Source organism: Tursiops truncatus, chromosome X (assembly GCF_011762595.2).
Source record: "Tursiops truncatus isolate mTurTru1 chromosome X, mTurTru1.mat.Y, whole genome shotgun sequence".
Classification (NCBI taxonomy): domain Eukaryota; kingdom Metazoa; phylum Chordata; class Mammalia; order Artiodactyla; family Delphinidae; genus Tursiops; species Tursiops truncatus.
In genome coordinates, this window is record NC_047055.1 from 124,122,837 (window position 1) to 124,146,558 (window position 23,722).

General features: G+C 45.3%; 1 protein-coding gene and 1 pseudogene across 6 annotated transcripts in view; one reads left to right on the forward strand and one right to left on the reverse strand.

Moving 5' to 3' along the window:
• Positions 1 to 23,722, reverse strand: part of LOC117310372 (steryl-sulfatase-like) — a 184,525-nt gene that overhangs the window by 144,202 nt on the left and 16,601 nt on the right. Inside the window, exon 1 of one of the 6 annotated variants that reach the window (XM_073799014.1) lies at positions 20,336 to 20,459. The exons of the other annotated variants lie outside the window; for them this stretch is intronic. The gene's annotated coding sequence lies outside the window, so the exon portion shown is untranslated. Of the gene's footprint in view, positions 1 to 20,335; positions 20,460 to 23,722 lie in introns of those variants that run through there. 6 annotated transcript variants of the gene reach the window in all.
• LOC109551447 (high mobility group protein B1 pseudogene) lies at positions 7,808 to 8,811 on the forward strand (annotated as a pseudogene).

Sequence of the window (23,722 nt, forward strand, 5' to 3'; positions counted from 1 at the left end):
TACTCCTACAATTAGCTGTGCCTTTTGAAATAACTGTACATTTGTTCAAATGAGAGCAGTCTGAGATAGACAAGTAATGATCATCTCATTGACAGACAATGACTTGTTTATAAGGGAAATCAGTCTTAAGGACCTAAGTATTGGTCCATATACCTTTCCTTTGGAAATGACCATAATTTCAAGTAGTTAGGAGAAAACGGTGAAAATGGCAGAAGAAGGTCAGACGGTTTAGTGTAAAGGCAGACAAAAGACAAGCATTCCAAGCAGTGAGGGGCGTGGAAATGTAGAGAACACATAAGTTTTATTTCCTCATGCTTGAGCCATTAGTTCTGGGCCCTTGTAAGACAAGGATTATAGGGTCATGGAGCAGAATGATATGATCTGATGATTGGCAACATCCCCGAGAGCAATAATCACAGGGTTCCAAGAAATATGATGAAATTGAGAAAAATCTGACTTCTTAAAGACATCTTCAGGCCCAGGGTGGGAGTGGGGATGAAAAGAATCAGGCGTGAAGGATCTCACTGGAGTGATGAAAACGTTCTAAAACGGATTTACGGTGATGATCGCACAACTTGGTAATTTAACGCAAACCACTGACTGGTGCAAGTGGGTGAATTTCAAAATACGTAAAATAAGCCTCAAAACATTTGTAAACAGGCGTTACATCACTTAAATAAAAATAACACAGACTGAATTAAAAATGTATGTATGTAAATTGAGAACAGAGTGCCCTTGTGTGCCACTGTAAATTGAATAAGGTGGTTGGGCTTTTACATGTTTTATGCTTTTTCTCTCTTTCTGCTAGATGTGAACGTGTGTGTGTGTGACTGACTTGTCTCCTGATGTTCCTGGCAGGGACACGTCCGCTTGGGAGGACCTTCCCCAGCGTCTGTCTGAGGCAGCCCACCAGGATGCGGAACCAGCACGGCGGAGAGAAGCTAAGGTCTCAGGAAAGGTCAACAATGTGTGGGTAGAAACAAGACAGAAAAGCAAACAGGGTTTGACCCACAGAGTAAACTGTGTAACAGGACGGAGTGTGGGGAATGGCCCAGGTCAGTGGCTCAGGGCCAGAGTTACCAACAGCTGGGTTCCTGAGGCTTCTAGCCTCTTCACATGGTGCAGGCATGGTGGCTCAAAGGTACACGGGGTTCTGGGGGGCAAGCACGATGCTTTTCATTGCCCCTGTTTTCAATGAGTACCCGATACTCTTAGGCTTCATGGATCATCCAAAGTCATGATTTTTAGTAAGATCTCCAAAGACAGTAGTATCTTCAAGATTATTTCCATGGAATTGTCCAAGTTTTTAATTCAAGGCATCTTTTTATCATTGAAAGGCTGCCAAGGGTGGATGCTAATTCTTTCCAATCAAATTTACTTAAATTCAATGATTACCGTATAATACATGGGAAACAGACAGTGAGCCCAATTTGTTAAACATATTTTTATGAATGTAGCAACGGCATATCCGTTTTGGTTTTCAACTACATGGAGACAAATTCATTTCATGAATTTTTGTTCTTCCAGAATCTCAGGAAGAAGCAGCACTGAGCATCTTTGCAGGAAAAGCAGAAGTGTTTCCTGCAAGAGATGATGATGAAGCTGAGAATGTAGTTAATTATGTGCTGCAGGGAAAATTCTCCTGGGACAGCATGGATGCAATAGGGGACTCCAGGTCTGGTGAAGAAGGAAATCCTAAAAGTCTTACTGAAAAACAAAGTCTATGGATAAAAGTGACTAACTGTGGGAAGCATTCCAAGCAGATTGGTAAATAACCAACTGTTACATTGGTAGGAAAATATAAAAGGGCCACAGAAAGGATCCCCAATAACCCTGCTAAGCAGTTATCACAAGTCAAAATGACACTAGCCTCTGTAATTTCGCTCCCTATTGGAGCCAAGAAAAAATAATCATACTCAAAGTATAACTTTATGCACAAGGTTCATTCAGCTTAAAAGATGCAGAAGTGAAAAAATCGCAGGAACAGACATTCCATTTGAAAACTTCAGTGGCAGCTATGCTCAAAGGTAGCTGGGAATGTATGGCATTCATGCAATTCTTTAAAGAAGGCCATCTGGAGTCACCATATTGATTCTTCCAATGGCTCTAATGGAATATATAATTAGGTGCCACGTATACTGCACACACACCATCGTACCCTAGGAGGCTTCATGTCCTAATGAATGCTTGGGCAGTGGCCAGGAGCACTTTTTTTTTTGCTGCAAATAAGTTGTAAGTAGTCACTCAGCCGCTTTCACACTGCTGTGTTTGATAAAATCCCTAATCTCGTAATGTGTCCACTGGACACAACTGTATGTGTTGAGGGTGAGGAAATGGGGTTGGAAGAGAGATGGAAATTGGTGCAGTCAACACAGAGAGAAAGGCTCCTGATCTAACTGGAATTTGAATCTTCATAAGGTGATGGGCCATTGGTTCCATCCCCTGGACCTCAGGACACCCAGTTCTGTCCCCAGACCAAGGCAGGCTTGGATGGGGGTAATAACACTTTGTGGGTGGAGAGGAGAGGGAGGCCAGGACGCAGGTGAGAGGTAGATGACGTGTGATGGAGAACAGGCAGGTGGAGGGAGGGTTCCAGAAGACCCTGTTTACTCCCGGCTCCGTGGCCCATTTCAAGTTGGGGAGCAGATTCAACTCAACAACTCAGAGACTTCTGGGGTCCCTGCCACCATCTGGAACACCAGCAGCCCCACCCGACGGCAACTCCCAACAGGACCAGGAATCGCCCCTACGGATTTTCAAGTCCATCTCCAGCCACCAGGACAGGTTTGATGGCCTCCCGGGACCCACGGGCCTCCTTTCGTGACCTTGGAACCATGTGACCCTGTGTTTCAGGTGACTGGTTTCTGGGCCCCTCCTTCCTTGTATTTCACCTGAGCCTTGGCTGTCCCACCTTTCCCAACAGGCTGCTGGGCAGAAAGAAACAAGTCTTACAAACTCTCATGGTACAAACTGAGGCTTTGCCAGGTGCTCTCTCACGGATAAACTGCATCTTCCTCAACACAAATTCTGACAGGAGACGCTGTAATTTTACCTCTCAGGGCCGCTCAGCCACAGCAGAGACAACCGTCTAAAATGAGGACCTCAATGATGAAGAGAGATGAAACCTGGAGGTGAAAAACAGCACGGCAGGTGCTCAGAAAGTGAAACATAAACTGGCCACATGACTTGGCCAGACCACTTCTGTGTGTACACCCAAAAGAAGCGGAACCACACTGTTAAAGACATCTGCACACCCGGGGCTCACAGCTCACAAGAGCTGAAACGTGAAAACCCACACGCTCAACAACAGGTAAACGGATAAACGAAATGCAGCCCAGCCATAAAATGCTACAGGATTCAGCCATAAAAAAGAACAGAGTTCTACAACGCGGACAAGTCTTGAAAACATGACGCTCAGGGAGCGAAGCCAGACACAAAAGGCCACATATTGTGTGAGCCCATTTATAGGTAACGTCCAGAATAGGTAAATCTATAGACACAGAAAGGAGATGAGTGGTAGAGGCTAAAGGGAAAGGAGGTTGGGTTTGGGGGGGACTGATAATGGGTATGGGGTTTTGGTGGGGGGAATAATGAACAAGTTCTAGAACTAGAGAGAGGAACCAGTTGAACAAAGTGGCTGGATACACGAAATGCCTCTCAGTTACACTCTTTAGAACGGTTAACATGCCATTTGTTGAATTTTACCCCAAGTTTTTTTAAAAAAGCGTTCAAAAAGACACATCAAGCTGACGTTTACTTTTTAAAAAAACACCACCAAGTCTTCTGATTTCACTAGTGTGATGTTCCAGCCTCAAACTGAGATGTGGACAAATGCCAACCCCCCACTGTGAATGCAAACAGGACTGTAGGTCACCGCTGGTGACGATCTGGGCCCACCAGCGTGGCCCAGGGACCATAGACCCGGGTCCAATGAACCTTCTGCATAAGGACAGAAGGAAGGTCTACACGGACAGCAGTGGAGTGATAACTTCCAACCAATAAGAGAACACTTTCTGCTGTAAGGCCTGGGTGGACTGAACGGGGCTGGGGGGAGGGGAGAGCTGACCTGGTAGCTAGGATCACAGAAGAAGGATGTCACTAGGGTCTACTGGGTGTAGGGAGGCAAGGGCTGTCCAGAGAGACCTATTTTCCAAATCCTGTTTAGGTTCCCAGGTCCCGCCACAAAAAGGCATCTGTCGTAGGCAGGAATCTAAGATAGCCTCCATGGCTCCCACCTCCTGGTACCCACATCTTTGTGTGATCCTCTCCTCTTGAGGATGTGTGTGTGTGGGGGGGTGCTGAGATGTAAGACTTGGCAAAAGTGAAGGAATATGATTGAGGTCCCTAATCAACTGACTTTGTGCAACTCAACGAGGATATTGAAGTGGGTGGGCCTGGCCTAATCAGGTGATCCCTTGGAAACAGACTCCAAGCAGAGGATTTGCAATCCTCCTGGCCTGGATGGAACAAACAGTCGTGGTGTGAAATGCCTTTAGGGAGGGGTGGCCCCTAGGAGCTGAGGGTCCCAGTCCTACAACCACAGGGAACTAGATTCTGCCAACCTGTTGAATGAGCTTAGAAGGGGATTCCAAGCTTTCAGGTGATAATACGACTGTGGCCAATATTTTGCAGGCTTGTAAAGACCGTCGTGAGCAGACGAGCCAGGTAAGCCATGCGGGGACACCTGACCCACAGACACGGAGATAATCAATGGATGTTGTTCTAAGCCCTTAAATGTGCGGTAATTTGTATCCAGTGACGGATAACTACCAAAACATCCACTCCCAAATGTACATAAAATGGTAATAACACCACTGCATTTAACCAGGATGCAAAACCAGCAACTCTCAAATACAGTGGTCCCCTCCACCAGCAGCCACAGATGGCAGTGACAAGTCATATCAGTTGGACTTACAAAGAATTTTCAGCTCCTTAAGGCCAACGGTCCTGGTTCCTGGGGCTCTTCCTCTGATGCTGTGAGCCTCCCTCCCATCTGTGCAACTGAAAAAATCCCTTTCTGGGTGTGAGTGAGGCGGCATTGAGTTTCTGTCACTTCCAACCAAAAAAACCTGAGGGTGCACCCTCTAGCTCTAGACAGTTATGACTATCACCTCCTTGATTAATGAACTCCTCACCTGGACTCATTTGCAATTAGAAGTTCCTGGACTCGACTGCGTGCTGCCGACCGTGATGAGTCTGCCTCAGGAGATGTCAATTATGTGACATGACCTGGCATGCCCAGGAAGGCAAATGGCTTTCGACACCCCTTTGGATGTCCCAGGGGATGGGTGACAAGATGGTGGGGCAGGAAAACTCTTGGCCCCAACGCTACCTATAGAATACAGATTTATTTTTTTCCCACCTGTAATATAAGATCCGCCTAGACCAACGACTGTCAAGCCCCAGTTACTTTGTCTTCTGGTGGACAGGTGGCACTGTCTGGACACATTTTTGGTTGTCACAGCTTGTGGGCATTGCTCCACAAGCAACACAGCTGTGCTCACAAGCTGTGACCTTCTACCCACTGGCATCCCGTGTGTAGAATCCAGGGATGCACATGAATATCCCACAATGCACTGCCAACAAAAGAACGATCCGGCCCCAGGTATCATTCGTGCCAAGGTGGTGCATCGTGCTCTCAGTCCAAGCTCTGTCTTACTAATTCTTAAATGCTTTTTCTAGCCCGGCAGTTGTCAACGAGGGGAGACTCTGCAGCTCGTCCCCAACGCCCGCCCCCAACCCCACCCCCCAGAGGTGTTAGTGGTGTCTGGAGTCATTCTGGTTCTCACAACAGGGCAGGTGCTATTGGCATCTCCGGGATGGTGTCCAAAGATGGGCCTAAACATCCCACGATACACAAGACCCATCCCACGACAAAGAATTCCCCAGGCCCACAGATCAGCTGTGCCCAGGCTGGGAAATCCTGACGCAGAGGCATACATGCTTGCTCACCAAACGACAATTTTCCCTTCTTCTTAATTAACCAAAAATGGACTTGGCACTTTTTTTTTTTTTTTTTAACGGAATCACATAGCTGGCCTTTTCAAAGTCAATACATGCCTTTCAGCTTAGTACGTCCAGGGCCACAGAACACCAGGCTGGGCCCTCATAACCCACACGGTCCATCTGAGTTAGGGGTTCTTTGCCTTTCGGGTGCACAGGCTGGGGAGAAGCTGCCCCCTGAGCACACGGGGCACAGAAGCTCTGAGCACAGGGTCCAAAAGGCACAGTCCTTCTGCCCAACTCTTCTGGCCGCATTTAGGTTTCGGAGCGTTTTCACACTATTGCAAAACTTGGACAGTGCAGAAAGGTCATGAGGTTTTAAGCACTGCAAGCTGCTTCTGAGGGTATAAGAGAGCATATGATGATACAGTAAATGGGAAAAAAATAAAACACACCCACATAGTGCAAACGCCATCTGATGTTCAAAGTCACCACGAGCTAAAAATGAACCCTGCCTGCTGGCAATTACAACCCCAAGTCCTCGGTCTCAAAAAAACACAAACAAGTGTGGCTAGCTGTGTTTCAGAGCTCAGAATTGTTTGGATTTTACAAAGTAATGGCTTTAAAAAAAATCAAAACTAATTTATTAAAAGGATTCAAAGACCCCCTCCAATGCTGAGCTGCCTTAGGACGGCTTTTGGCCCTCGTAACAGACACAGTCGTTTTCTACACTGAAAGCATTCATTCTGTCACACACACCATTCGGCAATTGAACCAACCAAAAATTGTAACCATGTGAGGTGATGGATGGTCACTAAAATTATGGTGCTCATCATTTGACAATACACATGGTATACCAAATCACTGTGCTGTATATCTGAAAGGTATACGATGTTAACGTCAACGATATCTGAGTAAGACTGGAATATCTATAAATTTGTCATTCAATACAACTGGAATATATATGTATATATTCACCATTACCTTCATATATATATGTATAAAACATCTATACATGTATATGTTCACCATTACCTTCATATATATAGGTATAATACATCTATACGTGTATACGTTCACCATTACCTTCATATATATAGATATCTATATATGTATATATGTACCATTACCTTCATATATATATATATATATATACACACACACACACATACTATATCTTCAAATATATCATGTAATCCATATACCTTGAGCAAAGTTTTAGAAAGCAACCTGCAACCACACATATTAATGGTTCCGCAGCGATAAACACGATGAATATTTGCATTCTGTCGGCTAAAGAAAGACTATTCAACGGTACATCATTTTTACATTCCTTGGTTCAGAACAAGTGTTGCTGCCAGACACTGGGCTTCCAATCTCTTTCTTTTCTTTCTGGTCACAGACAAAGGGCTGTGGATCAGAAGGCAGGGCTCTGTAGAAAAGCAACTGAAGAAGTCAGCCCTGGCAAAGCCGTCCTACGCTGAAGAGTGTCTTGGCCAATGCCGTGAACTCACATAAGCCCACAGTCTCCTCATCTGTGGCAGAGGTGGCACGTGGGGACCCAGGAAACCCTGGCCCAGTGACTCAGCTCGGACAAGCTGGGGCGTCCTCCAGCAAGAGTGAAAGCTGCCTGGAAACCTGGGGGAAGAGCTGCAGACAGGACGCAGGGGCCCTCTTCCCGCTTCCGTCCGGCCTCCAGGGGCTCCTTCCTGTCTCCAGTTCACAGGTGCTAAGCAGAGGATGCTCGGCCTCCCCAGGAAGCCTTCAGCAATGTTTGGACCAGGGCGGAGGTGTTCTCAAGCCCCTGCGATGCACAGGACGCTCCCACATCAAAGAATGATGCGGGATTGCAGTACACTGAGCTCCATAGAGACAGTGCCGGGGCAAGTGAGAGCCGGACGGGCACTGGGCGTCTCTGTGCCTCGCGGAGGAAAAATAATTAAGCATGGGCAAAGGAGATCCTAAGAAGCCGAGAGGTGAAATGTCATCATACGCATTGTTTGTGCAAACTTGCCGGCAGAAGCACAAGAGGAAGCACCCAGATGCTTCCGTCAGCTTCTCAGAGTTTTCTAAGAAGTGCTCAGAGAGGTGGAAGACCACGTCTGCTAAAGAGAAAGGAAAGTTTGAAGACATGGCAAAAGCGGACAAGGCCCGTTATGAAAGAGAAAGGAAAACTTATATCCCTCCTAAAGGGGAAACAAAAAAGAAGTTCAAGGATCCCAATGCACCCAAGAGGCCTCCTTCGGCCTTTTTCTTGTTTTGTTCTGAGTATCGTCCAAAAATCAAAGGAGAGCATCCTGGCCTATCCATGGGCGATGTTGCAAAGAAACTGGGAGAGATGTGGACAAACACTGCTGCAGATGACAAGCAGCCTTAGGAGACGGCTGCTAAGCTGAAGGAAAAGTACGAAAAGGAGATTGCTGCAAACGGAGCTAAAGGGAAGCCTGATGCAGCAAAAAGAGGGAGTCATCAAGGCTGAAAAAAGCAAGAAAAAGAAGGAAGAGGAGGAAGATGACGATGATGATGAATAAGTTGGTTCCAGCACAGTTTTTTTTTTCTTGTCTATAAAGCATTTAACCCCCCTGTACACAACTCACTTCTTTTAAAGAAAAAAACTGAAATGTAAGGCTGTGTAAGGTTTTTTTTTTAAACTGTACAGTGTCTTTTTTTGTATAGTTAACACACTACCAAATGTATCTTTAGATAGCCCTGTCCTGGTGGTATTTTCAATAGCCACTAACCTTGCCTGGTACAGTATGGGGGTTGTAAATTGGCATGGAAATTTAAAGCAGGTTCTTGTTGGTGCACAGCACAAATTACTTATATATGGGGATGGTAGTTTTTTCATCTTCAGCTGTCTCTGATGCAGCTTATATGAAATAATTGTTGTTCTGTTAACTGAATACCACTCTGTAATTGCAGTAAAAAGAAAAGTTGCAGCTGTTTTGTTGACATTCTGAATGCTTCTAAGTAAACACAATTTTTTTTATTAGTGTTGTTGTCCTTTTCATAGGTCTGAAAAGTTTGTTCCTAAGGGGAAGCTAGTCTTCTGCTATTGCCCATTTTGGATCACACGAATTATCACAGTGTTTATCTTTCGTAGAGTTAGCTGATAAAAAGCTTTCGTGTACGCACCCTGCATACTCATGATGAGGGTGATAAAAGCTTAATTGAGACAGTTTTCACCCATAACTGAAACTCAAATCTTGATCGGTGGATATCAGATGTCACATAGCCCAGGTTCATTTACAGAGTGAAGAGTAACCAATCTACTCCCAGCACGGGATTATTAGAATCAAACATTTTGAAAGTCTGTCCTTGAAGGACTAATAGAAAAGTATGTTCTAATCTTTACATGAGGACTCTACATCCTTTAACTCCCATTACCACGTAATGGCAGTTATATTTGCAGTTCCCACGTTTAAGACTGAGAATGTATCCCCAAAAGCGTGAGCTTAAAATACAAGACTGCCATATTACGTTTTTTTTTGTTGTTGATATTAGTCCCAACAAAGGCTCTGGAGAAAAAGTGCTGGCTGTAAATGTCTTCTCCTATTTATCTAAATATGGATTGTTTAGGAAACTTGAGATCCTCCATTAAAGGTATTTTTAATTAATTGGGCCAACTTTTAAAGTCGTATACCACATTTTAAATCAGGTATATTTTCCTGTATTATGGTTTGCCCCTTTATAAATGAAACAGACATGAGGGAAGAAGACAAACTTTGTATTTCAGTACGAATTATCTGATTTATCTGAATTTGATTTTTCTTTACAACACTCAAGCTCATTCATCAGGGTCATATGTTTATCTGCTTAACAGTTTAGGGAACAATTTGGCAATGTTGTCGTTTTTGAGATTATCGTTCTCTTAAAGTGCCAGTGTTCTAAAATAGCGTTCTTGTAATTTTACACGCTTTTGTGATGGAGTGCTGTTTTGTTATATAATTTTGACTTGGATTCTTTCCATTTGCATTTGTTTTATGTAATTTCAGGAGGAATACTGAAGATCTGAGTCCTGGATGATACTAATAAACTAATAATTGCAGAGGTTTTAAAAAAAAAAAAAAAAGAATGATGCGGCCCCCAAAGTCAGCACTGTGGTGCCCAGGCTGAGGAACCCTGCTCCACCGCAAAGCTCTGACGGATGCATTTTATTCTATTGTTTTATGAAGTATAGTTGATTTACAATGTTGTGTTAATTTCAGGTGCAGAGCATCGTGATTCCGGGTTTCTGCAGATTATATTCCATTACAGGTTATTACAAGAGAATGGCTGTAATTCCCCGTGCTATACAGGAAATCCTTGCTGCTTACCTATTTTATATAGAGTAGTCTGTATCTGTTAATCCCATACCCCCGTTTGTCCCTCCAATGTCCCTCTCCCCTTTAGCAACCATAAGTTTGTTTTCTGTGTCTGTTTCTGTTTTGCATGTGCATTCATTTGTATTATTTTTGAGATTCCACATACATGTGATATCATAGAGTATTTGTCTTTCTCTGTCTGACTTATTTCACTAAGCATAAGACACTCTAGGTCCATCCATGTGGCTGCAAATGGCAATATTTTATTCTTTTTTATGGCTGAGTAATATTCCATTGTATATATGTACTACATCTTCTTTATCCAACCGTCTGTTGATGGGCACTTGGGTTGCTTCCATGTCTTGGCTATTGTGAATAGTGCCTCGTGCGTTTTAAATGCTTACTGTAGGTCAGTGGTTGTCATCTGGAGCTGAAGGGACATGGGGCGACACCTGGAGACAAGTCTGGTTGTCACATTTGGGAGGGGGGTTGATACTGCCACCTAGCAGGTGGGTCCTAAATATCCTCCACGCACAGGTCAGTCCCTACAGCAAAGCGCCTTCCAGTTCTGCAGCTGAGAAACCCTGGGGTAGCAGATTAACTGTATAGGAGACCTCCCCACCCCAACTCTCCATCTATCTGTAGACAAGACAACTCCCCCATCCTGGAACCACTAAAGAGGAACACTGGACCCGGGACCCATTCGGTCTCACCTGCAGGCTTCCTACCATAGTTGACGGTCAAGCCGGCTGCCCTAGCTGAGCCCAGCTGAGCCCAGCACTCGATGCTCCTGATAGGCATTTAATGATCCCTGACACTGGCACTTGCAGCATTTCCCGAGTTTTGTTTTCCATCTTGGACAGCCTTGGAGGTGAGACTGCCATTGTGTTTCATCATTGCTACACCTTTTTTTTTTTGTTTGTTTGTTTTTTGCGGTACGCAGGCCTCTCGCTGCTGTGGCCTCTCCCGTTGCGGAGCACAGGCTCCGGACGCGCAGGCTCAGCGGCCATGGCTCACGGGCCCAGCCGCTCCGCGGCATGTGGGATCTTCCCGGACCGGGGCACGAACCCGTGTCCCCTGCATCGGCAGGCGGGCTCCCAACCACTGCGCCACCGGGGAAGCCCTGCTACACCTTTTTTTACCTGGATCCCAGGGGTCCTAGGTAAGAGTTCACTGACTGACTGATAGAGTTTTACAAGGTTAATATCCAAACAAAGTGGGGATTTTAATCAGAAGACAAGAAGCAAAGAAAACAACAGAGGTGGTGACTGGTCTGCAGAACACGGCTTAGGATTTTTACCCATAAACCTTTAATGTCTGTTTCATCCAGCCTTTTAAGGGATGCCTGACATTTACTGTTTCGCTTTTAAATACAAATAGAGGGAGACTTTATATCTTTTTTTTTTCCCCACGCAGTGAAAGCTTTTACAGTTCTGAATCCTGATGGCATCAGCTGTTATATTAAAATCTCATTATAAATGAATATGGGGCAATATCTCAGTTGGGAAATATGAATGACCCTGGAGACACCAATTCATAGGAATAATCTGTCAGGTATTGCCATGGGTTTACTGAACACACAGAGTGCCCTACGGCAAATAACCAAGCCGCGGAGTAATCTTCCAGTAAAATAGTTTCACCATTTTTAGTAACATCATCTTGGGTGGCAATGCTTTCTAGCAGCCCTCTGACTCAATCTGCAAGGGTGAGCACAAAGGGCAAAACGGATGTGGACAGGAAACCTGCGGATACCTGGATAAGAAGTAAAGTAAGCAAGAACTAGACATCTTAATTCATTCCGATCATTCATTAACAAGGGAAACGTGGAGGGTGAGGCTGAACGGGGGGTTACATGCATTTCTTAGTATCTATCTCTGGGGGAAAAAAATAATATATTTGGCTGGTTCATAACAGGTAGATTATGTATGGCATGCACTGCAAAGGACACACTGTCCCAGAGGCTGGTTTCTCTGTAATTGACGTACATTTGCAGAATGGACAGGCTGATTTCTGAACCACAGACTCATTCCCTGTTTAACCCAGCTCCTTTATACAGAAGCCAAACCCTGTCTACGTGGCCAAACACTGGAATAATAAACAGCACATCCGAAAACATAGCCAGTGTAGCCACAAGGAGTGGTGGAAGCCATGGTCCTGAGGACACACTCAGTGATCGACGTACACGCCTCTCAAGTAGGTAGGAAATCTGGTTGTCATTTTTCAGGACACAGATTCAAGTGGCTCATGCCAGACTTTGAACTTGTATATTTAGAACAGAAAATAAAGATCTGTGGGACTTCCCGGGTGGCACAGTGGTTAAGAATCCACCTGTCAATGCAGGGAACATGGGTTCAAGCCCTGGTCCGGGAAGATCCCACATCCGCGGAGCAACTAAGCCCATGCTCCACAACTACTGAGCCTGCGCTCTAGAGCCCGTGAGCCACAACTACTGAGCCCGTGAGCCACAACTTCTGAGCCCACGTGCCACAACTACTTAAGCCCGCGTGTCTAGAGCCGGTGTTCCGCAACAAGAGAAGCCACCGCAATGAGAAGCCCACGCACCGCAAGGAAAAGTAGCCCCCGCTCGCCGCAACTAAGGAAGTCCGCACGCAGCAACGAAGACTCAATGCAGCCAAAAAAAAAAAAAAAAAAAAAAAACCAAATTCCTAAGTATGAAAAAAAAGGAAAGAAAAGAAAGATGTGACATGGAAAAAAGGTAAAAAAAAAAAAAAAAGTGGAACTGCTATTAACTCCTCAAAATTATGTTTCGGAAAAGCAGCAAGTACTAAGCTGAGAATGACACTCGTCTTTCATGGAATACATTTGACAGCAAATACTTCTTATTCATATTCCTTGTATCCAACTCAGAAGCAGTGGTTCTAATACTTTGATAGCTAGGGTTAACGGACCCAACTTCTCTTTTGAGTCAAGCTACAGCACAAAGTGCACCTCTTTACTCACTTCCTCTTAGGTTTCTTGTTTTTACCCGCAGGTGTTTTCAAAGTATGAATTTCATCCAGAAAGAATCAAATAAAGACTACTAGGCAATTGCTTTCCTCTCCCACAAGACCTCCTTGTTCCAGAGCAAACAAACAAATGAATACATATCAATTCTTGCAGGTGGTTTTACAGATTATTTTTTTTTTAAAAGGTAACACTCCAAGTAAAACACATACTAACTTTCATTAGTCCCACGCCAGATAATTCAAACCTCCATCTGCCCATAGCTAACTAACACTTAGCCCTTCAACTTACATAATTAACTCTTACCCCATGTATTATTTAACTATTCCAGAAAAGGAACAAAACAGGGACCTGTAGACAAAGTAACTATTCCCAAAAGCAAAAAAAAAAAAAAAAAAAAAAAAAAAAATCCAACTCATCAACTCATGAGGCTTTCAGACAGAGCTATTCTCTGGCACACAGAGAAGGTGCCTTGACCGCAGGGACCTCACACAGCTTTTCCACTGACTGCACTGGACAGCACCCCAGCCAAGAGCTCCAGGCTTTGAATACTCATTGGGCAGCCCGGGGAAGTTATATGGACTTATATCACAGGCTGTAAAGTCATCACCAGATAACTGGTGAAGCTCTCATAAAAAAGTTACTTAACACCTGTGTTTCTTCACGTGGTCCTCCCTCAGGCCCCTAGTGCCTCATCTATAAATCAGAGGGGAGCTGGGCTTCCTGAAATGATCAGTCACACCTTGGCAGTCATCAAACGGACACATCTATCATTTCTGAATACTGCACCGTGATCTTCCTTTTCCTGCTGGTACCCTGAAGTGGGAGGGGGAAAAAAAGCGGACATGTACTCAGAGCACCTCGTGTGTGCACGGGAGTGTCCACGCCACTGTGCACAGCAGGCAGGTGTGGCGGGTGCACACGTGTGGGCGGAGAAGCTGAGGGTGCTGGAAAGCAGTGGGGAGGTGGGCGTCACACGTGGGGACAACTGCTCCCCCACTGGGAGGCACCGGGGTGTGGGTGAGGCCATGCGCAGCCGGTGCTGCGTTCCGGATGCCCTGTGCACGGCCCGCAGCACAGCAGCCCTGCATCCTTGACTATCACGTGTCTCGCTCCCCCGGCACGCGGCACGCAGAGCCCCGAGGAAGGCATTCCCGGCCAACACCAAGGGTGGGGAAGTCGGCCGGGCAGCCCTGAGCCTGGTGGGCGGAAAGCAGCACAGAGGAAGTGAGCCCGGATGCCTCAGCCCACACGTCTGGGGGACACGTGTACCCCAGGAAAGATAACCGTCAGCGTTTCTCTTTTCGCCTGTCCCCTCCCATCCATCATTATTTCGTTCTGTTTAGTTTTAAAAAAAAAGGAAAGACTAAATCTCCACCTTTGTTTTCCATGTCTATAAATAAAACCTTACTTCGTTTTAATTGTGTCCCTCTGGCTCTTGGCAGGCACTCACATAATTAATACATAATGTAGCGGCTGCTGACATATTTCCCATTCTTCATGGAAACCCAGGACGATAGTACGGTGAAACCTGAAAAACTATTTTAACCTGAATAAGCATGACTGACATCATCAAAAGGTGACATCTAGGGCTTCCCTGGTGGTGCAGTGGTTGGGAGTCCACCTGCCGATGCAGGGGACACGGGTTCGTGCCCCGGTCCAGGAAGATCCTACATGCCGCGGAGCGGCTGCGCCCGGGAGCCGTGGCCACTGAGCCTGCGCGTCCAGAGCCTGTGCTCCGCAACGGGAGAAGCCACAGCAGTGAGAGGCCCGTGTATCGCAAAAAAAAAAAAAAAAAAAAAAGGTGACATGTGGTCTTGGGGGGATGGGATGTCTCTATAAAACTTACTCGTTGGAGAGACGGTTCACAGTATCAGGGGCCAAAATTCCAGCACGTCTGGGGACGCTGCTGGTCACTGAATGCTTTAAAGCCCCAAACTCAACGCCTAGTGCAACTCTAAAGCTGCAGGTTTAATTCCAGGGTAAGTCACCATGAGTGAACGCGTGGTTTTGGTGGTCTGGGAAGGGAGAGAACAAGGAAAGAGCTTCTGGTGTCTTCATGGATCACTCACTGCACCTCTGGCTGCTCTCCTGTCCCTCCCAGCAAGGAATGTGGAGGGAAAGATAAGGTCAAAGGGGCAGATCATCCCCCTGCCGCTGGTACTGTCCAGAGATGGCTTCAGGCCACGGGAAGGGCTGACCCTCCCTCTGAAGTGCATGCCTACCAGTTCATGGGGCCTGTCCCAGCTGGATTCCTCCCCATCGACAAGTCCTGAGACTGGGGGAGTGAGGGGTAGGGGGAGGGCATGGCTGCGGCTCCTTCTCAGCTGGAGTCCCCCCCACCCCCCAGGAGCAGAAGTCCAAGTGGCGGCAAGGCTCCCTCCCTGCTGGTCCCCATAGGCCACCGAGGTCAGCTAGCCGTGCATCGCTGAGAGCCTTGGGAAGCCCAGCCTCTACCAGCACAGCCCCCTCCCTAGAAATTCAGGTAGGAGTCAGGCCTTTGGGGCACCAGAGATGCAGAATGAGGTCTCACCCTCTCTAAAGGGTCTTGCTGAAGCCTCACAGGGCTGGGGTTATGCAAGAAGCCCACCCCTCCATAGGGAGGGGCACAGGCCTAATGCCAAAGAAACCTCTTCCCAAGCCCCCTCCTCTTCTTCTTTTATGCCCTTGCTGCTGGATCACAGAGCCCACGGGGTTCCACGCTGCCTACTTTGAAGATTCCTCCAGGACCTCATGTATTCGCCCCTCAGCTGACACATTACGCTGCTACCGTAAATATTCCCCTGGGAAACATCTCAAATAAACAACCTAACCTTACATCTAAAGCAATTAGAGAAAGAAGAACAAAAAAACCCCAAAGCTAGCAGAAGGAAGAAATCATAAAGATCAGATCAGAAATAAATAAAAAAGAAATGAAGGAAACAATAGCAAGGATCAATAAAAGTAAAAGCTGGTTCTTTGAGAAGATACACAAAATTGATAAACCCTTAGCCAGACTCATCAAGAAAAAAAGGGAGAAGACTCCAATCAACAGAATTACAAATGAAAAAGGAGAAGTAACAACTGACACTGCAGAAATACAAAGGATCATAAGAGATTACTACAAGCAATTATGTGCCAATAAAATGGACAACCTGGAAGAAATAGACAAATTCGTAGAACAGCACAACCTTCCGAAATTGAACCAGGAAGAAACAGAAAATATAAACAGACCAATCACAAGCACTGAAATTAAAACTGTGATTAAAAATCTTCCAACAAACAAAAGCCCAGGACCAGATGGCTTCACAGACGAGTTCTATCAAACATTTAGAGAAGAGCTAACACCTATCCTTCTCAGACTCTTCCAAAATACAGCAGAGGGAGGAACACTCCCAAACTCATTCTACGAGGCCACGATCATCCTGAAACCAAAACCAGACAAAGATGTCACAGAAAAAGAAAACTACAGGCCAATATCACTGATGAACATAGATGTAAAAATCCTCAACAGAATACTAGCAAACAGAATCCAACAGCATATTAAAAGGATCATACACCACGATCAAGTGGGGTTTATCCCAGGAAGGCAAGGATTCTTTAATATACGCAAATCAATCAATGTGATACACCATATTAACAAGCTGAAGGATAAAAACCGTATGATTATCTCAATAGATGCAGAAAAAGCTTTTGACAAAATTCAACACCCATTTATGATTAAAAATTTTCCAGAAAGCAGGCATAGAGGGAACTAACAACATAATAAAGGTCATATATGACAAACCCACAGCCAATATCATTCTCAATGGTGAAAAACTGAAACCATTTCCACTAAGATCAGGAACAAGACAAGGTTGCCCACTCTCATCACTATTATTCAACATGGTTTTGGAAGTTTTAGCCACAGCAATCAGAGAAGAAAAAGAAATCCAAATCGGAAAAGAAGTAAAACTGCCACTGTTTGCAGACGACATGCTATATATATAGAATCCTAAAGATGCTACCAGAAAACTACTAAAGCTAATCAATGAATCTGGTAAAGTAGCAGGATACAAAATTAATGCACAGAACTCTCTTGCATTCCTATACACTAATGATGAAAAATCTGAAACAGAAGTTAAGGAAACACTCCCATTTACCACTGCAACAAAAAGAATAAAATACCTAGGAATAAACCTACCTAAGGAGGCAAAAGACCTGTATGCAGAAAACTATAAGACACTGATGAAAGACGTTAAACATGATACAAACAGATGGAGAGATATACCATGTTCTTGGACTGGAAGAATCAACACTGTGAAAATGACTCTACTACCCAAAGCAATCTACAGATTCAATGCAACCCCTATCAAAACTACCACTGGTACTTTTCCACAGAACTAGAACAAAAAATTTCACAATTTCTATGGAAACACAAAAAACCCCAAATAGCCAAAGCAATCTTGAGAAAGAAAAACGGAGCTGGAGGAATCAGACTCCCTGACTTCAGACTATACTACAAAGCTACAGTAATCAAGACAGTATGGTACTGCCACAAAAAACAGAAATATAGATCAATGGAACAGGGTAGAAAGCCCAGAGATAAACCCACACACATATGGTCACCTTATTTTTGATAAAGGAGTCAAGAATATACAATGGATAAAAGACAGCCTCTTCAGTAAGTGGTGCTGGGAAAACAGGACAGCTACATGTAAAAGAATGAAATTAAAACACTCCCTAACACCATACACAAAAATAAACTCAAAATGGATTAAAGACATAAATAAAGGCCAGACACTATCAAACTCTTAGAGGAAAACATAGGCAGAACACTCTATGACATAAATGACAGCAAGATCCTTTTTGACCCACCTCCTAGAGTAGTGGAAATAAAAACAAAAGTAAACAAATGGGACCTAATGAAACGTAAAAGCTTTTGCACAGCAAAGGAAACCATAAACAAGACCAAAAGACAACCCTCAGAATGGGAGAAAATATTTGCAAATGAAGCAACTGACAAAGGATTCATCTCCAAATTATACAAGCAGCTCATGCAGCTCAATATCAAAAAAACAAACAACCCAATCCAAAAATGGGCAGAAGACCTAAATAGACATTTCTCCAAAGAAGATATACAGTTGGCCAACAAACACAGGAAAGAATGTTCAACAACACTAATCATTAGAGAAATGCAAATCAAAACTACAATGAGGTATCATCTCACACCAGTCAGAATGGCCATCATCAAAAAATCTACAAACAATAAATGCTGAAGAGGGTGTGGAGAAAAGGGAACCCTCTTGCACTGTTGGTGGGAGTGTAAACTGATACAGCCACTATGGAGAACAGTACAGAAGTTCCTTAAAAAACTAAAAATAGAACTACCATACGACCCAGCAATCCAACTACTGGGCAGATACCCTGAGAAAAACCATATTTCAATAAGAGTCATGTACCACAATGTTCACTGCAGCTCTATTTACAATAGCCAGGACACGGAAGCAACCTAAGTGTCCATCAATGGATGGATGGATAAAGAAGATGTGGCACATATATACAATGGAACATTACTCAGCCGTAAAAAGGAATGAAAATGAGTTATTTGTAGTGAGGGGGATGGACCTAGAGTCTGTCATACAGAGTGAAGTAAGTCAGAAAGAGAAAAACAAATCCCGTATGCTAACACATATATATGGAATCAAAAAAAAAAAAAAAAGGTTCTGAAGAACCTAGGGGCAGGACAGGAATAAAGACGCAGACCTCGTAGAGAATGGACTTGAGGCCACGGGGAGGGGGAAGGGTAAGCTGGGACGAAGTGAGAGAGTGGCACGGACATATATACACTACCAAATGTAAAACAGATAACTAGTAGGAAGCAGCCACACAGCACAGGGAGATCAGCTCGATGCTTTGTGACCACCTAGAGGGGTGGGATAGGGAGGGTGGGAGGGAGACGCAAGAGGGAGGAGATATGGGGATATATGTACACATATAGCTGATTCACTTTGTTATACAGCAGAAACTAACACACCATTGTAAAGCAATTATACTCCAATAAAGATGTTAAAAAAAAAAAAATCCCCCAGAAGGATTTATCTTAGTAAGTGGAAAGAGGCCTTGGAGTCAGGTCCCAAGCTAGCCGTGCAACCTCGGAAAAGTACATAACCAGCCTGGAGCATTGGCTCTCTCTTCTGCTGCGTTCCAGGCCAGGTTATTCACAAGATAATGGACCAGGACACACTGGCTAGAACATAAATAAAGGCTCCTTTTGAGCTAACTTTAGAGAATGGAAGTGAGAAGATTGCACTTGATAGTACTATGTAAACCACTGTGCTCTGAGGTCGGGAGAAGCAGGGGCTTTGTTCTATTAAGACTCGCAGAGGCGCAGTAATGAAACTGTTCAAGGTGGAACCTAGGTGATGTCTGACATCCTTCTCATCATGGTGACCACCAAAGTAACCCTCAAGAGAAAACTGGGCACATCTCCTCACTTTGGACTCTGCAGAGGAGAGCCCAGTGGAGACAGGGTTGGTGCAAAATTCTACCCTAGGACTAGGGCATGATGCAGTCAGTCAAAGAGTGGCAAGCAGTGACTCATTCTCCAAGATGGACTGGAAAGACCAAGGCTTGGTCCTTAGGGCATTAACTAGAGGAACTGGCATCTCAGTGCAAATCAGACAACTGGGACCAGAGCAATACGGCGTTCGTGGGAGGGTCATCTCTTTACCTGGACGGGGCCTGGAACCTCAGGATCCACTGTGCAGCTGGCCTATTACTATCTACAGTCATCTTCTATTGTCTCTGCACGGGATGAAGTGTGTGCATTCTGGATGTACAGGTGCAGCTCTGCAGCTCTGCAGCTCAGGACGGGCTCAGCTGTCCTCCAGCAAGCCAGTGCCACCTTCTAAAGCTCAGAAATGCTGACTGTTATGTACAGGATGGATAGACAACAAGGTCCTACTGTACAGCACAAGGAACTACAGTCCATATCCTGGATAAACCATGATGGAAAAAGAATATGAAAAAGAACAGATACATATGGATAACTGAATCCCCTTGCTGTACAGCAGAAATTAACACAACATGGTACCTCAACTATCCTTCAATGAAAAATGACAACAAAGCCCAGCAATGCTAGAATATCACAAGCACTCTCCTACCTCTAGTCCTGAGACGCTCCGTGGAGACTAAAAGGAAGGTTCTCGGGCAGAAAAGGGGCAAAGCGCGTGTGGACCCCACTCACATACGCTTCCTCTGGGGCTACAAAGAAGGTGGACAGTGGCCGATCAACAGAGGAAGACGTAAAATGCTGAGTCATTTCAGGGTGGGTGTTTTGGTCATTTGTGGTTTTTAATTATCATGCATTGCCCGTGCGTCATGAGCTGGGCTAATCACAGCCTTGTCCTTGATATCCTGTTTTTCGGGGCTTGAAGTTATCGCTTTATCGTTAAGTCCAAAATTGAGCTGCAGTAAATCACCTTCCTTTAAATGACGCTCTGATTACGCCAGGAGGGGGGAGTCATGGGAACTGATTGCCCCTGAAGCCCTTTCAGGGTAAACGGCCACAGGAAATGGGGCTGAAACAAGCTTTTTGAATGTTATTTCTTTATATGTGCATAGGACGGCCGCCAACAAACATATCCGATTGAAAAGTGCCCACAAAAGAACGAAATATATTGACTGTAACTGTTGGATCCATCTCTGCTGCTTAACTTATTACACAGCTCTGAAGCCTGTGCAATTTCATTTACACATAACACACATACACCATACATTATACAGAAAGAACTTTCACCCAAGTTTTTTTTTTTTAATAAATTTTTTATTTATTTCTTTTTGGCTGCGTTGGGTCTTTGTTGCTGCACACAGGCTTTCTCTAGTTGTGGCGAGCGGGGGCTACTCTTCATGGTGGTGCGTGGGCTTCTCACTGCGGTGGCTTCTCTTGTGGAGCACGGGCTCTAGGTGCGTGGGCTTCAGTAGTTGTGGCTCACGGGCTCTAGAGTGCAGGCTCAGTAGTTGCGGTGCACAGGCTTAGCTGCTCTGTGGCATGTAGGATCTTCCTGGACCAGGGCTCGAACCTGTGTCCCCTGCATTAGCAGGCAGATTCTTAACCCCTGCACCACCAGGGAAGTCCCTCACCCAAGTTTCTTGAAGCAACACACACGTCTAGTTACTTATAATATATGATGTATGCAAATTAAGTATGTTTAAATGATATGTAATGACGTTTCCTCTTAAGTTTCTTAAACACACACACACATTATTTGCATCTAATACATAACATATAAGAATGTGTGTCTTTATAAGTTAAATACCTTTAAATTTTATGTAAAGACGGTTCCTCAAGTTTAAAATCACACAGACAACTCGATTATTTACATATATAACATAAATGTGTATGCATGTCCCATTCCTCTTATGATTCTTAAATCTTCACTCTTACAGGTACTTCAGATTCTCTTTCCGTACAATTTAATACGTAAATTTACTTGTATTTCAATGCTCTGGGTATCACAATGAATTGCCCAGATCCAAAGTTTCTACTCAATGACTGCTTCAGGACAGCTGGTATTTAGAGAGAGCTGGAGGGTCCCAGTGGACCCCAAGCACACCAGTAGTCTGGCACTTTTAAAAGCATGATGGTGGAGGGGCAGAGATCCAACCTAATGGGAAGTTAACAGGTACTACTTTCTTGTTAAACAGTATGTGTGATGTGCTTGGGAAATGCTAGGTTAAAAAAAAAATGAGAAAAGTATCCTTGACCTCAGGTACGAAGCATTTTGAGTGACATGTGGCTTGTGGATTTCAGAGGGATGATGCAAGATGCATTGTTTCCTCCACGGTTGTGTCATCTTGGGGAGGGAGAGGAGGTGGCCAGAAGCCCACTTTCCACTCCCCCCTGCTCTTTGTTTAACTGGGGTTCGCTTGGTCAGGCTGAACAGGATAAAACCTGCTTCTCTGGGCCTGGCTGGGCTAAGAGGCGCTCAGATAAATAAGGTCACAGTCGGACACGACTGCTGCTGCCATTATGGGTTTCCATTCAAACGGTAGAAATAAAAAACAAAAATGTTTCTTCTGGTTTATTTTTTTCGACCTTTCTTTTTCCTTTTTTCTTACAGTTTTTTGTTGGTGGTCTCCAGGACAGATGGATGGATGGATGGATGGATGGATGGATAGAATCATGAATGTAGTTAATTTTCACATTAGTCATCTATTAGGGATGTGGTTTTGATTACCCTCAGTATAAGAAACTTTAAAAACACAGAGAAGAATATAGAAATAGATAATGCTGCCTGTGGGTTCCTTGAGAGGCAGCAAGATACACCCTCCCTGTGCCTTTTCAGCTGTCTGACTCGTGGATAAGGATAATTACATCACCTGCCTCTGTCATAGAGGGGATGAAATAAGAGATGTTTCTAAAGCAGTGAGCGTGTTCCAGTCCTCTGAAGGCTGGGGGCAATTACTGCAGTTGTTAGGAAACAAAAAAGCCACTTTGAACCCGGAACTGCTCATCGCTCTTTCCTGGAGGCTCTCCATATCTACCTTGAGTACGTGTTTCTGAGAACAGACAGGCTTGCTAAGACGTCACGTGGAATCAAGGCCCTTCTGATAAGCCAGCTGTATTATCTGAAGTAGCCCCTGTGCCAGGGAGGCCGCGCAGTGACTCTGCCCCGGGGACAAGAGACTCGGCATGCAGGGCCCTGGACACCCCTCCTGTGAATCTGGGAAGGAGACGGAAGGGACCCAGATGCCCGGGCACGTCTGCTGTGGACACCACCACCCCTAACAGGTCCTGGAGGCAAGGGGTAGGCCAGAGGATTCAGCCACACCCAAAAATCAGGAGGGGGAGAAGAGTGGGAGACAGAGAGAGAGGGAGGGAGCAAGGAGAGAAGGGAGAGTCAGGGGAACCACGGACCGAAACCTCCCGCCCTGGCCGGGCCCGAGAGTAGCCACTGGAATGAGTTCTCTTAGAACAGGAGGTCCTGGTAAGGAACACGGAATTGACAAGTTACCACCAACTGGAAGAATTTGGGAAAGGTCAAAAAGAGAGAGGAGTCCACAGGTCCTACCAACCTCCCGGAATCCTTCTCGGGGAATCCACCTTGGCTGACCGATGCGCGCACCATCAGGAAGGACCCTGAGTCAGAACGATTGGCCAGAGACAACCAGGAAACTAACCCCATCACCATAAAACCTGAGACCGCGAGCCACATGGCAGAGCAGTTCTCCTGGGTCCCCTCACCCTCCTGCTCTCCAGCCGGGCGCCCCGTCCCAATAGAGTCTCTGGCTTTGTCAGCACGTGTGTCTCCTCGGACGATTCATTTCTGAATGTTAGACAAGAGCTCACTCTCAGGCCCTGGAAGGGTCCCCTTCCTGCAACAGGAGGAAGGAAAGAGGGAGGGCAAGAGAACTCAGTAGAGGCATCATGAGTCCTAGTGGTGAGCAGCGCTCCCGAGGGGCAGGTAGGGGGGAGCCTCAGGCCCCTCCTTCAGGTGTCCATGGTCATAGGGTCTGGGGGCCAGAGGTAATTCTGAAACAGCGTACGG